The following is a 13454-nucleotide window of genomic DNA, read 5'->3' as shown; positions in this document are numbered from 1 at the left end:
CCTGGAGTTAAATGACCTATCAACGTTTTGTTTGCTGCATAGAGAAGATGAGTCATAGATTTCTGCTATTCTCGAAACTAGAGAATCAATCATTTAAAGTATATGGCGCGCTGTTTGTCTTTCCCAAATCGTAAAAACTAGCGCTTTCGACTTGAAAAGGTCTTATTTAGAAATATTTTTAAAGTCACTTCTTTGTAAAAAATAAGATTTTAACAGTAAACAGGAAGTATAAAGATATATATAATATAAAAACATTATTTCTTCATTGTTGGCTTGGGAAAAGAAGAAAGAAAGAAGACAGTAGAAAAATGGGATCGCTACTGCTCAATTTAAGTTGTAACAAGAAATCAAATAGCAAACTATGCTTCGTATAGATTTGTCAATCATCTTTTGATTGTCAAAGTCTCGAAGGATTTTTTTCCCTGTATAACTTAAAGGCATAGAAAGATGAGCTGCCTATCAATGCAAATAAACGCCATGATGCCAGAAAAGTGAAGTGGTTTGCCTGAGTATTATGGAAAATCCGACAGAGATATTTTTCCAAACAATCTATTCCTATTTGTAGAGAAAGGTAACATTATTCTTCAATTTTAGACGTATTGTTTATTTATGATAGATACATTCATACATATTTAAATATATGATATGCTAACTATGATAATAGGAAAATATCGATTTTGTTTCGTAGCTAGTCTAGTCGAAATGTATATTTTATCGATTAAAACCGGTTGTATTGACAAACCTCTCTCAAAATATGATTGATTCAATTGTTTCCATAGTAGACACGAGTCAAAACATATAAAACAGAAGCCATTGTTGGGCGATTTCAAATGCTTCCTGACGAAATTTTCAACGTTACGACAATGTTTTCTGTACCGTAACACAATGTTGTCACTTACTATATAAGCACTCCTACAATAATAATAATGTTACTCTGTTTCTCGTCTATTTATTTGTTGATGGTAAAACGTACAATAGAAATCCATTTAATGAATTAACTTGCGTATCGGCTGTGTCAACCAATATGGAGTTATTTGGCAGAGTGGAGAACTAAGTGCCAAGGCGTGGTCTATGTGTCATATTATTTTGAATTCAAATCCCTTTGGATCTTAACCCGCTAATGAATCATTTTTATCTCTCTTTCTATAGACTACAAATTAGTTATTTGGAATTTAATATACGACACTTGCGGCATTAATCCATTTTCTGGCGCCATACTAAATATTATATACTCGTAAAAAAGCAGGAAAAAATGTGTCAAATTTTAAAGAACAAAATGATTTTATATATTGGATACTTTTTAAAATTATTTGTAAAGAGTACGTGTGAAGGGATACGATATAACCAGAAGATATATTGCGCCATTTAATTTGACAAACAATTTATTATTATTATCCACATAAATTTTGCCTATAATTTAAATTATAATGAATATACGATGATGGCTTTCGGATAATAATCTATAATAGACTATCAAAACCAGATTTTAGTACGCATAAACGTTCTAAGTGATTGTTATAAAGAATTAATTCGATTATAAAAATACTCGTTTAAAGTGATAAATAATAGAAATTAAAGACATTTTTCTTTTAATATATATATTAAAAAAATAGTTTCCAAGTTAAAAAAAATTTTCCCGGACGAGAATCATACATTGTAAGTATAATTTCTTTCGTTGGAAGCTCATTAGTGGGAGGAAAAAACCCTGTGAAAAAAAATTCTAACCATTACAAATATCGATAAGAGGAGATTTGAAGCTTGAGTGCTAATCCTATTAAATTACGTTTTACAGTGCAATAAGGTATAAAAATTCAAATTAATGAATGAAGTATCTTCTATTAGCTGTCATTTTCCTTCGTGGATTATTATTTCATGATGGTTATAAAGGAAATTAGTTACATAGAAATGATTTTTATCAATTTTTCTTTGCGTCATTTTTGCATAGGTGCCAAGTGTAAAGAAAAGTATATTAATCTACGTACATTAAACTTTTATCTTACCAATCGATAGACATATGGCACAGGTCAGATTGAAGTGTAAAAAGTTCACTTAATTCTTCGAATACTCCACGAAAAACATCTTTGTTTACAGATTTCTGAAAGTGTGTAAAATTTTTTTAAAAATAAGTTCAATGTTTCCTTGTAGATAACAATAAAGTCGACATATTGAACAACGTTTTCAATTACATCTTATATATATAGCCTATATAGTATTGGAGTACTTGCATCGAGAACAAATTTTAATGCTGTTTTCTAACATAAAATACTGAAAGACAAAGTTTTTAAAACAATAACACAAGAAAAATAATACTTTCAGAATATCTATTTTGCATTACTTCGTCTCTTCTTTTCCTTGATGATAAGAAGATAAAACGAAAAGATGTTTTAAACATCGCGAATAGTTTGCTTTTTTATTTTATTTTTTATCTTCAAAAGGATCCTCTTATTGTCAAGATTAATTATTTAAAAAAATCATGTTTTTCACGACTTTTTCTGTTCTTTAATTTAAATTTAAAAATAGTCTATTCTTAGCATAGTTATTTTACATGATAAAAGAGTATTGCTAATAAACTTTTTATGCTACATCTCTTTTACTTCATAAAATTGATTCTTTATGCAATAACTTTATATTGTCTACCAGTGGATAAAACCACTGAACACTGCTGGTTTTATCCACACTGTGGTTGGTCACGTGGAATTTTCAGGGTTTTCTTCACGTGTCTAAATATCTAAATAGTGGCTAGTTTTCCATAGAAATTCCTCCCGGGAGGCAGATTGACCATGCGTTGCGTTGTCTTATCCCAACAAACTACACCTAAATGGAATACATTTATTCATTAAATGGTATTTTACTATAACGAACAGCGTCATAACTTCGTTGAACGCAGGCGAATTTGAATTAGGGGAGTTCTATGTACAGTGTTGATTTCAGACATTTTTCTTCGGGGGAATTTTTTTGGGAAATATTTTCTTTTTTGGTCGTAGGATAACGCGCCGCTGCTAAAGAAATTAGCAAAGTGCATTTTATAATACCGTTGTTATAGGTAAACGATATCGTCTGTTAGCTTTCAATATCAGGACGACATCTTTTCAGAATTGTACTTTATGGTAAAGTTGGCTTTTGTAAATCGAGCTTGGCATAGAACGTTACGGATAGACACTCCTTCAGAGTTTCAAAGGAGAAACTTCGATTTACGCTTTTATGCTGTATTTGTGAGAGAACGTGATATATCAGACTATCGATGCACTCAATTGAAAATAGCCATGCCGACTTCTGACTGGCATCTGTGGCAATAGCTACAGTTTGACAAAAGTTATATATAAAATGCGACAAAAATTATTATTGATATATCGTTTTTCCCTCTTTTCTATATAGAATTATATCTGGAAAAATAAAAAAAAAAGGAAATTGTTATATATCCAATAAAATTCCTCTTTCAATTTCATTTTCACGTATTTATAAATTGAAAAAGTGGTAGTAAATTGTTTTTTATTTACGGATTCGAATTTGCGCCTAGCCAATGGGCTGGACACGTGGTTTTCCGGCTTTTCCTCACTTAAACAGGAGCTAGCTTTCCATAGAAATTCCTCTCGGGATGCACTCCCCCTTGGTAGATCGTCCATACGTTGTGTTGCCTTATCCATTAATCGTACAATGTACGCGGAAAATGAAAGCGTAAATAATTATAATTTACAGTAAATGTTATATTAATAAAAATATCCTTCGATTTATATGATGTTTACCTAAAGGATTTAAAAATTTCGTTCTTCTATAATCAGAATTTTTTATTATTATTACGGTTATAATAACCGGACTACATGCTCAAATTAACCTATATACGTGCTCTGTAGCGAATATTATAGATCAATATTTTCATTAATTATACAGTTAAACCTTTGAACATAAAAAAAAAATATTTAAAAAAAATGGTCGTCGTTCGGAGGTGGCCGCAATTTGGTATGCATTTAAAATAAAAACGTTTCTGAAAAAGTAGTTGCCTTTAAAGGTGGTCGTTATTTGGAGGTTTGGTCAAACCTCCAAATAACGGCCACCTTTAAAAGCAACCACTTTTTATTATGTATTATATCAGAAGTTTTTCGGTTCCTATCTTGTTATAATAATAAAATCGAAAATGAATTTCAAACATATTCTCTACCAATAAAAACATTTTAAACTCTTGCAGCTCTTCCTAACAAATAGATCTACTTTTGACACTTTTAACTCGCAGCTATCGTACATTCTACTCGGATTTTCAACTAAGCTGACAGTAATTAAGCCTCAGAACATCTGAACTCTATTTATAGATAGGTTTTCTTTTCTTTTTTTTTTGTACGACTATCGAACTGGAATCCTTCATTCACGCAATAAACTATTAGACAAGTACTGGTGCATTAAGCTAATGGATACTTTAACTTTATTTTAAATATGTAAACAACCAGATTTGTTTTTAAAAGTTGTATAAAACTCTACAGATGTTTACGTAAATTAAGTTACAACTCGATGAATATAGAAATTATAAGTAATATGATCAGAATCTTATTTGGTAGGGTATTTGAACGAAAATAAACGCGATAATGTGTAATGGCGTTTACTTTATGATTATTAGTAAATGCTAGAAACCGTCTTGCAGAATGATCATTATCCTTCATTATCCATAAGTATTTGGGTGATCCAAGGTATCTTTTCTTTCATGTAGTGATCCATCATTATTGTGTTCACTATTCTCCTCATCTTTGCTGACTATTACAGTCACTTCTCCATTATTTTCTAGTGGTAATCTATCTCGGACTACTTATTGCTAGTCTGTAAATACTATATAACATCATTAAGACTTTTGGCAGCAAACTAAGTCGATTAAATGGTAATGTTCTCTTTTAATTCTATGCTAAAATAGAATGTTCTCAGAACGGTTTATACCAAGTTTAAAAGTGGAAAACATAATCCTTATTTTAATTTTATAAGACAATTTTATCCTTAACTCTAATGCCTTAATTGATAAGTTTATTAGAATTTGTAAAGATGATTTATAGGTAAAGTCCATCAAAGTATTTGCAAAATCTCGAAAAGCAAGTAAGACACACCCTTGAATTCTTGGTTAAATCTGTTCAATTATTTTCCCGAGTCATCGACCTTCTCGAATCAGTTGACAGATTTTTATTAAATTCTTAATACTAAAATTTGCAAAAGGGTACAGTTTGTATATAGCCTACAGTACAATAGTACAATATGTCGTATAGATCTAAAATTTTATGATACTGGTTAACACAATTTAACTAAAATTGAAGTACTGTACAGTATTTTTCGGGAAAAAAGTGTCTTATAAGCAGGCAAATACGTTATATTTTCTGCAAATATATTGTAAAACACGCACTTAAAATATTATATTCGTTATTTAATTATTGTGGGTCTACTATTCGAACTGTCAAGTAAAATCGAAAACAGAATGATTTTAGCTATTATATATTTGCAGGACTATAAAAGTGTACAAATATTTGACTGAAAATACATTTACATTATAATAAAAAGTTCTTTTATACTAGAAAATGGTACGAGGTTTTTTTTATTTAAATCTTTTGAATGCATATTGAAGCCACAAAATGCTAAAAGTATTTTAAATCGACCTTTATAAACTTAGGGGCCGTTTATTAAAGTGTATACTTTCTGAACCACTTTTGGCTCCTTCCCTTCCTGTTGTTTACAATGATATAATTTTGGCAACCTCCCTTTAATTACGTGTACAATAGTTCATGGAACCCCTGGCATTGAAAAAAACGACTAAAAACTTCTGAAAATATTTTAATCACATAACTAGTAAGTAAGCTTGTAAGAACAAATTTGTATGCCACTAACAGCAGAAAAAAATCCACGTAGACAATGCCACGACCTCCTCCCTCCCACCGTGTACAATGGTGTACTTTTGGTTTTGGCGAACCTCCTCCCCCTTAAGCAGGACCGTCGAGAGTTTGTAGAGCCAGCCCTTTTCCCCCCCCCTTTTTTTTAGTTTTATATTTTTGAACAAATGAAATACATAGACTGTTTCTTTATTACTAAAACGTAGTCTTAAAGACTTTATTGTTTGTTATTAAAAATAGCATTAGTAGAAACTTGTACGGACCCGGAAAAAATCCCTCTTGACAGCCCTTGAACTATACATGAAATTAATGGAAGTCTCCTTATATAAGACCGAGTTGCCATTTGAAAATGTTCGAACGTGGAATAATTTTGTGTTTTCTTTTATATAAATCCGTAATTTACTTTTTACCATTTTATAGGATTTAAATAGATCTGTCACTTTTAATCCAATTGAGATAGGTAAATGTATTTTAAACAATTTAAATCTATTTTGACGTTCAAGTGGTAATTTATAATAAAAATGTTCTCGAAAAACATACTATAATTGATATAGATTATACAATGGGTAGATAAGTATTAAAGTGACGTGACATTCACTTTCAATGATGTACATTTTGATAGTTACCATCTACAGAAAAGATTCCTCGGGGATCACTTCTTAGCACGCTATTGTTCGAACACATATATTAATATTAAATCTCGTTTTTCCATCTTTATATCTCAATGTATCGTACCGTTAAGTTTACATGCCATTCATTTGAAGTACAGCAATGGCGACGTCATAATATATCAATTAGATAACAGATTAGTGACTTAGAAAAGGGTACAACCACATGCCACTAATCTGTGAGCATTATAAATGCTTTATTTACATTATTTATTCATCAAATATAAATAAATTAAAGGAATAAATGAATTCAAAGTACGAAACGCAATCTGATACTGCAATAACTTATCATGTACAGCATGAATAGAGTACAGTATAGCCTATAGTAAAGGCGATTTGTTATGCAAATATATGATATATAATTGATTACGGTATAATCGTTTAGGTATTTACATCTTACGTCCATCTGATGGAAGCACAAAATACAAAATTAAAGTTTTAACAAGCGAGCTGCCGATACATTTATATGTAAATTTATGCAAAAGAAATTACAGTAATTTGATGGAAAATATAAAATAATAATAATCACATTTGTTATTAATAATATAATCGATTGAATGAGAATAATTTAAATTACAATCTGTAATGAACCTGTCTAAAACGGGAAAACATTCCGGTTTACACAGGTTTTACTGTATTATATTTCCAATTTAATCAAATTTGAATTCCAGGATTAGAATAAATGAAAACGTAAATACAATTCCATCAGTGTTTGACAAATAAAATAATAAGAAATTAAATAAAAATTCATTATTTACATTTGTAACGTCTTCTGCCAGTGTTATACGTTAATTAATTATTTCTTTAATTATTTATAAATATTTTAATTTGAGCTACAAAGAAGCAGTCGTGTGATATATTGAAATTTATAGATAAATAAAATAATTTTTGCAATATATTATATATTAAACCTACAGTATATATATAGCCTATATATATGCATGCAATTTCGGATTACCCAATAGGGACTTGTGGCACATGCCTAGTGGCTCCGGATCTCGAGAGCCCCTAAAAAATAATAATGCAATTTTACCGTTGTAGTTGCATATCATAATTTATAAATAACTTTATAACTACAATTAGACATTATTAGTTTATGAAGGGCCTCCTATCTTTTGTGCCTAGGGCCACTGAATGTCTTAATCCACTACTTCACATGCCTATATAGTATACATTCAGAGTCACGAGTAAACATCGAGTCGGAATATAATAATAAAATTCAGCATCGAGTTGCTTAACTTTCTCGGCAACGTTTGGTGGCGCCATCTGTTATCATATTTTATTATTAAAAACTTTTTATAACTACAGTATTATAAAATGGCAAAAAGCTTAATTTTGAGGATAGGGATGGGTTTTTTAAAAAAACTGTAAACGCTAATAACGAGTAAAATCGTTATTAAGTCCGACCCTATTGGAGATACACACGATGTCCTTTATCTCCTCGTCCCCTTGACCTTTAACCACCAAAATTTAATAGTATCAATTCCCCTAATAAACAAATCTCCCTGCAAAATTTCAGAAATTTTCGACAAAAAGCACAGGGGTTCAAATAAGGTAAAGAAAATCCTACCCCCCACACACTTTAACATCCATACATACAGAAATACCCCCGAATTTTTTCGTGCATTTCTCGACGTTTTAAGGTGCCCCGAGTTCAAAGATGTAAAAATCTTTGGGGGGGATCATTTTTTGATCGATTGCCATACTTTCCCTGTGTTATATTAAATATATAACGCGAACGTAATAAAGAGTTTTGTAGTGCTTATATTTAAAATTTAATCAATTTACTCTTTTTAAACCACATTTTTTTTTATTCTTAAATATATAATTTTTGTAGTTTCTTCGGCATAAACGGGTAATTTATTTTTTAAATGTAATATTGCACATATCAACTCTAAATGCACTTAACGCCTGTAGGAATTAGATCCACATTGCACTATAACCGTCAAAAGAATTTATTTTTGTCACCATCATAAAAAATTTCGATCGATTACCGAAAAAAATATTAAAAAAACCGACATAATTTGCCTGCCAATCAAGTGTTAATGAGTTCACTCGATGGCGTTTAACATAAATCAATAGAGAAGAAGCTGAAATATTTCTAAGAAAACAATAATTCTCGTCGGATCTTTGAATTGTTTTCAATGAAACATGCATGGAATTTTCTTTATTATTTATTATTTTTCCGATAAACATTAAATTATTCGATTCAACTTCGTGCTTTGTTTAGTTAATTAAAAGTATCATTACGCAATAACAATTCATTAAGTGTTCTTACAGAATTTTTATACATTTTTTTTTACTTTTCCGAATGTTATACATAACACAGGGAAAGTACAAATGCAAAATAATTTGGAGTTTTTCTGTATATGTGTGTGTGTGTGTGTTTGTGAGGGGGACAGGATTTTGTTCACCCTCTTTGAAGCTTAATAACTCCCATGCTTTTTGTCGAAAATTTCTGAAATTTTGCAGGGAGGTTTGTTTATTAGGGAGATTGATGTTATTAAATTTCGGTGTTTAAAGATCGAGGGAGTGGATAAATAAAGGGGGACGCGTGTATCTCCAGTAGGATCGGACTTAATGGCGATTTTACTCGTTATTAGCATTTACAATTTTTTTTTTTTTTTATAAAACTCATCCTTATTCTCAAAATTAAACTTTTTGCCATTTTATAATAATTAAAAATATAAAAAGCTTTTAATAATAAAATATCATAACAGATGGCACTACATACGCAGTTTTAAATGTTGCCAGGAAAGTTAAGCAACTCGTTGCTGGATTTTTAAAATAGAATTGTTTTTTTTTTACGGAAAAAAAAAGAGAAAAGTTATTCTCCATTATCCGGCATACCTCCTAGTGTAATCGCCCGTGTGCTTCAGTTTCTACGAAAATGTTAAGTCATGTCGCATCCTGTTTTCCTGTTTACTCGAATTTCATTTCTGTTTACGGTATTGAATGTCAGCCATGCCTGTTTTTGAAAAAGAATCGGCGCCGAAGGGCGACATGTCACGTCACTCATTGCCTTTAGGCTCGAGCACACTCAATAATCCGGCACCCACGCCAATTCTGCGTGAGGCTGCCGGATTAACGAGATTACACTGTACACTAAATTACAAAAAAAAAAAAAAACAACTTACTTTACGCCTCATTAAAACACGCATTCTCTCCGAATCGAAACGATAAGTCTCCTCTGTTTACATAATGCATAAAAACTATTGAAACGCTAAAGAAATAAATTTATTAAAGGAAAAAATATATCTAAGTCGATATATTTTGTTTCTAATATAAATAAGCCAGAAGAAAAATATCAATAATCAGTTTTCATCAAGTTACGGATTAATAATAAAATGCACTTTATTAATATAGAATGGAGATTATGGTTTAGACCTTAGTTCTATATTAACTCGTTAATATTAAGTATGGTAATAAATGTCTGGAGCACGATGCTAAATCGTAAGCCAGGAGTTTCATTACCATACATTTATACCTGTTTTCTTTAATAGAATTATAATAAATTTAACACGTTAAGGTTTTTCAAGTAATCACTTTTCTGTTGTATTTAGATTAGTAAATACAGAATAAACGTAACAGATGGTTAATTAATTATATATAAAATTTCCTCGCAAAGGTAGTAATTTTTCGGTAAATCAATGGATGTAAGTTGTATCGCATTCCGATCAACAATAAAACAATTTTATATACTTTAATACAAGCTTTGTTATTGTCTATAATATTTGTTAGAGAAAATGCTTTCGTTTCCGATTTATTATCTCAATTAAATATTGTTTTAAATAGTTAAACAATTGATTTATAAACGAGCAAACTTCTTCAATTAAGAATTTTATAACGTTAAAAGCTTAATCGAATGCAGATTACTTTGCGTAAACAAGAAAATTTTAGTTGTTTTTCGAAAGGAAGAAACAAAATAAAAATAAAAAAAAAGTTGCAGCAATTACATTGTTAACCTTCGGAGAAAATCGAATTTATAAAAAATTACATTTGATTTAAGATTTAAATTCTTGTCTATTTACAAAGCTTATTCAATATGTATAGCTTTTCACCCCAGGGTTTGTAATAATTCAGTTCTTTAATCTTCTCTCTGTGATTTTCATTTAAACACATTCATATATAAATGCCAACTCCGACATCATTATATATTTATTATTTTAAAAAATATACACGATACATTTTAAAAAATATTTAATTCATAAATATATGGCACGGATTAATTGTTATTACTTAAATTATTATTTTTTTTTTTTATTTCTTTCAATAGAGAAAATAACACGTTAATGTGTAGATTCATCAGAGTAGAATGTCTTAACTCCTAATGTCATTTGTCAATAAATTCCTATTTAAATTCATTGCAATTTTAATTAATGAATAAATAGCGTATTAAATTTCTCTCTTTCTCTCTCTTACTACATCATCCGATGTATGTAAGGATTTTCATAAATTAAATTCTGTTTAACTCTGGCTTTTTAGTTTAGCTATGTTCTATCACAATGCAATTTACTAACTTGAGAAAATTAAACTTTATTAATTAAATTAACATTACGTTTAAAAAAATACACGTAAACATTATTACCTTTTGGAATATTTTTTCAACAGTCAAATTCAATACACTTTGACACGTTTAAACGCTTGTATTGATAATCATTAAACAAGACATTTAACTCGAATAAAATTAAGGTGTACATTTTCCTAATGAATGCAAGTAATTGCTCGTTAAATGTCTCAAATACGAAGCTTTTATAGAAAGCATTATTACTCCTAAATTTAGGATTTTTTTAAAAAAAATTCATTATAGATCGTAACCAGAGAAGTCCACGAGTGATAAGTGGATAAAGCCACTGAACACTGGTCGTGGGTTCGTGCCTCACCAACGGTCAGGCCACGTGCGGTTTTCCGGGTTTTCTTCACGTGTGTAACATCTAAATCGGGGCCAGTTTCCCATAGAAAATCCTCCCGAGAGGCATCCCCTTGGCAGATGGCCCATGTGTTCTGTTGCCATATCTCATCAAATCAAACCGTAACCAAAGAGAATTTCTTGCATGGAAAATAATATATATATAGTTAAAAAATTGTATTAATTTATTAATATTCTTAACAGTCTTAAATGTAGAATGTTAATGTAGTAAAAACTTATAATCCGTATACATAAACCTCTCCTACGTGGGAAATCATTCCGTGGTTTTCAACGTAGCATGCCACGTTTCTCAAAACCTCATAAATAACCTCCGAACAACGGCCACTTTCTATGTTTCCGTCAGTGGCCGTTGTACAGAGATGTGACTGTACATACTTTTTTATAATAATAAATTTATTTTATAGCTACGATTAGAAAATATGAATCTCTTATATAATAATTTATATGTCATATATAACGTATATTTTAAGTTTGAAAAGAAAAGAAAAAGCACTGTTTAAGTTTTACTTGATAAACCTGTGTTATGAGGAAACTATTTTTAAAAATCGAAAACTAACCAAGTCAATTTTCTTACGTATATAAAGCAGAAATTGATGTCAAGTTTCCGAATTTCCATCTTATACATATTTTAGCAAACTAACCGGACTTTAAATTTGATCCAAGGAAAACATAAAAATAATAAAAAAAAAGATACAAAACAAAAGATAATCATATATCATCTAAAACATTTTTCTCCATATTTCTGAGTTATACAAGCAAAAAAAAAAATTATTTATTACATTAAATACGCCTACATAAAAGGGAACAACAAAGCTGGCAAGGGCTCTTGAACAACTTCACACAGGAGGAACCAGAAAAGCCTTATTTTTTGGGGGTAAGGAGGTTATTTTTTAAAATATTGTAAATGCCAATAATGAATAAACTGTGACCTCTCTTTCTTGATTTATATAATAGAATAAATGGTTCATATATAGAAGCATTCCTGCCAAATTTCTAAATTTTTGTTCCATGGGGTCCTGAAATATAAAGCAAAATACAGGACAACACGCGTATTAAATTTTGTTTCCTTTTTTGATCTATTTGGAATTAGGAGGCGTTAAAATGATAAATGCAAAAAGCCCTGAGGGTCAAAACCAGATTACAATACTCTCCCTCTATTACTTTAACCCGAGAGAAAGTAAAAATAATAATAAAACAGGGAGTTGATTTGGAAATTTTGATTTCGGAATAAATTTTTAACTTGGAAATCAATTTTTTTTTTAATCTACAAAAGTAATAATTTTTACAGAGTGAAAAAAAAAGAAACTTGTGTAATTTATCTCTTGCGAGACTCCAAGACGACTTGGAGTTAATTGTATTTCTCTTTCTAGTCATTCAGCGTCAAAATGCAAATGAATGTGATCCCCTTTTTCTCAATTTTTTTACTTTTTCGGTACGATTCACCTTAGAAACGAAGAGAGAAGCCGACCCTTGATAATTACAGACATTCACTTTAAGAAAAGATAATTAAATGAACCTTCTAGGCACAAAAACAATTCCCAATTCATAGAATATTAACAGTAGCAAGATTTTTTTTTCTTTTTCAAAATCTCTGTGGGATTATCTAATTGAAATAAAAAGACTTCTTCTGAAAAGAAACAAATTTCATTTTATTTTTAATGATACTTATTAAGAAATCTCTTAATTATCATCCTCCCTCCCTACATGTAACAATAATCCCTATCGTCAATTATGGTCGATGATAACAAAATATCGAGTCAATTACTCCCTCTTTCATTTATTATTTATATTTAAAAAAATAACTAAATAAATAAATAAATAAAATATCCCATTTAATATTTATTATATGTTTTATTCAAATTTAATCAAATATTAACGCCCGGAATTAAATTAAAATTAATTTAATCAAAAGCTAAATATTTAATATTTTAATTATAATTTACGACGCTAGATAGCAGCACGTTAGCAAGATTTTAATAAACTTTAGTCATATTTTTAAATATA

The sequence above is a fragment of the Centruroides sculpturatus genome, unplaced genomic scaffold (genome assembly GCF_000671375.1).
Source record: "Centruroides sculpturatus isolate CEXI.00-Female unplaced genomic scaffold, Cexi_2.0 scaffold657, whole genome shotgun sequence".
In the NCBI taxonomy this organism is placed as follows: Eukaryota; Metazoa; Arthropoda; class Arachnida; order Scorpiones; family Buthidae; genus Centruroides; species Centruroides sculpturatus.
Note: the sequence above shows the minus strand (reverse complement) of the source record.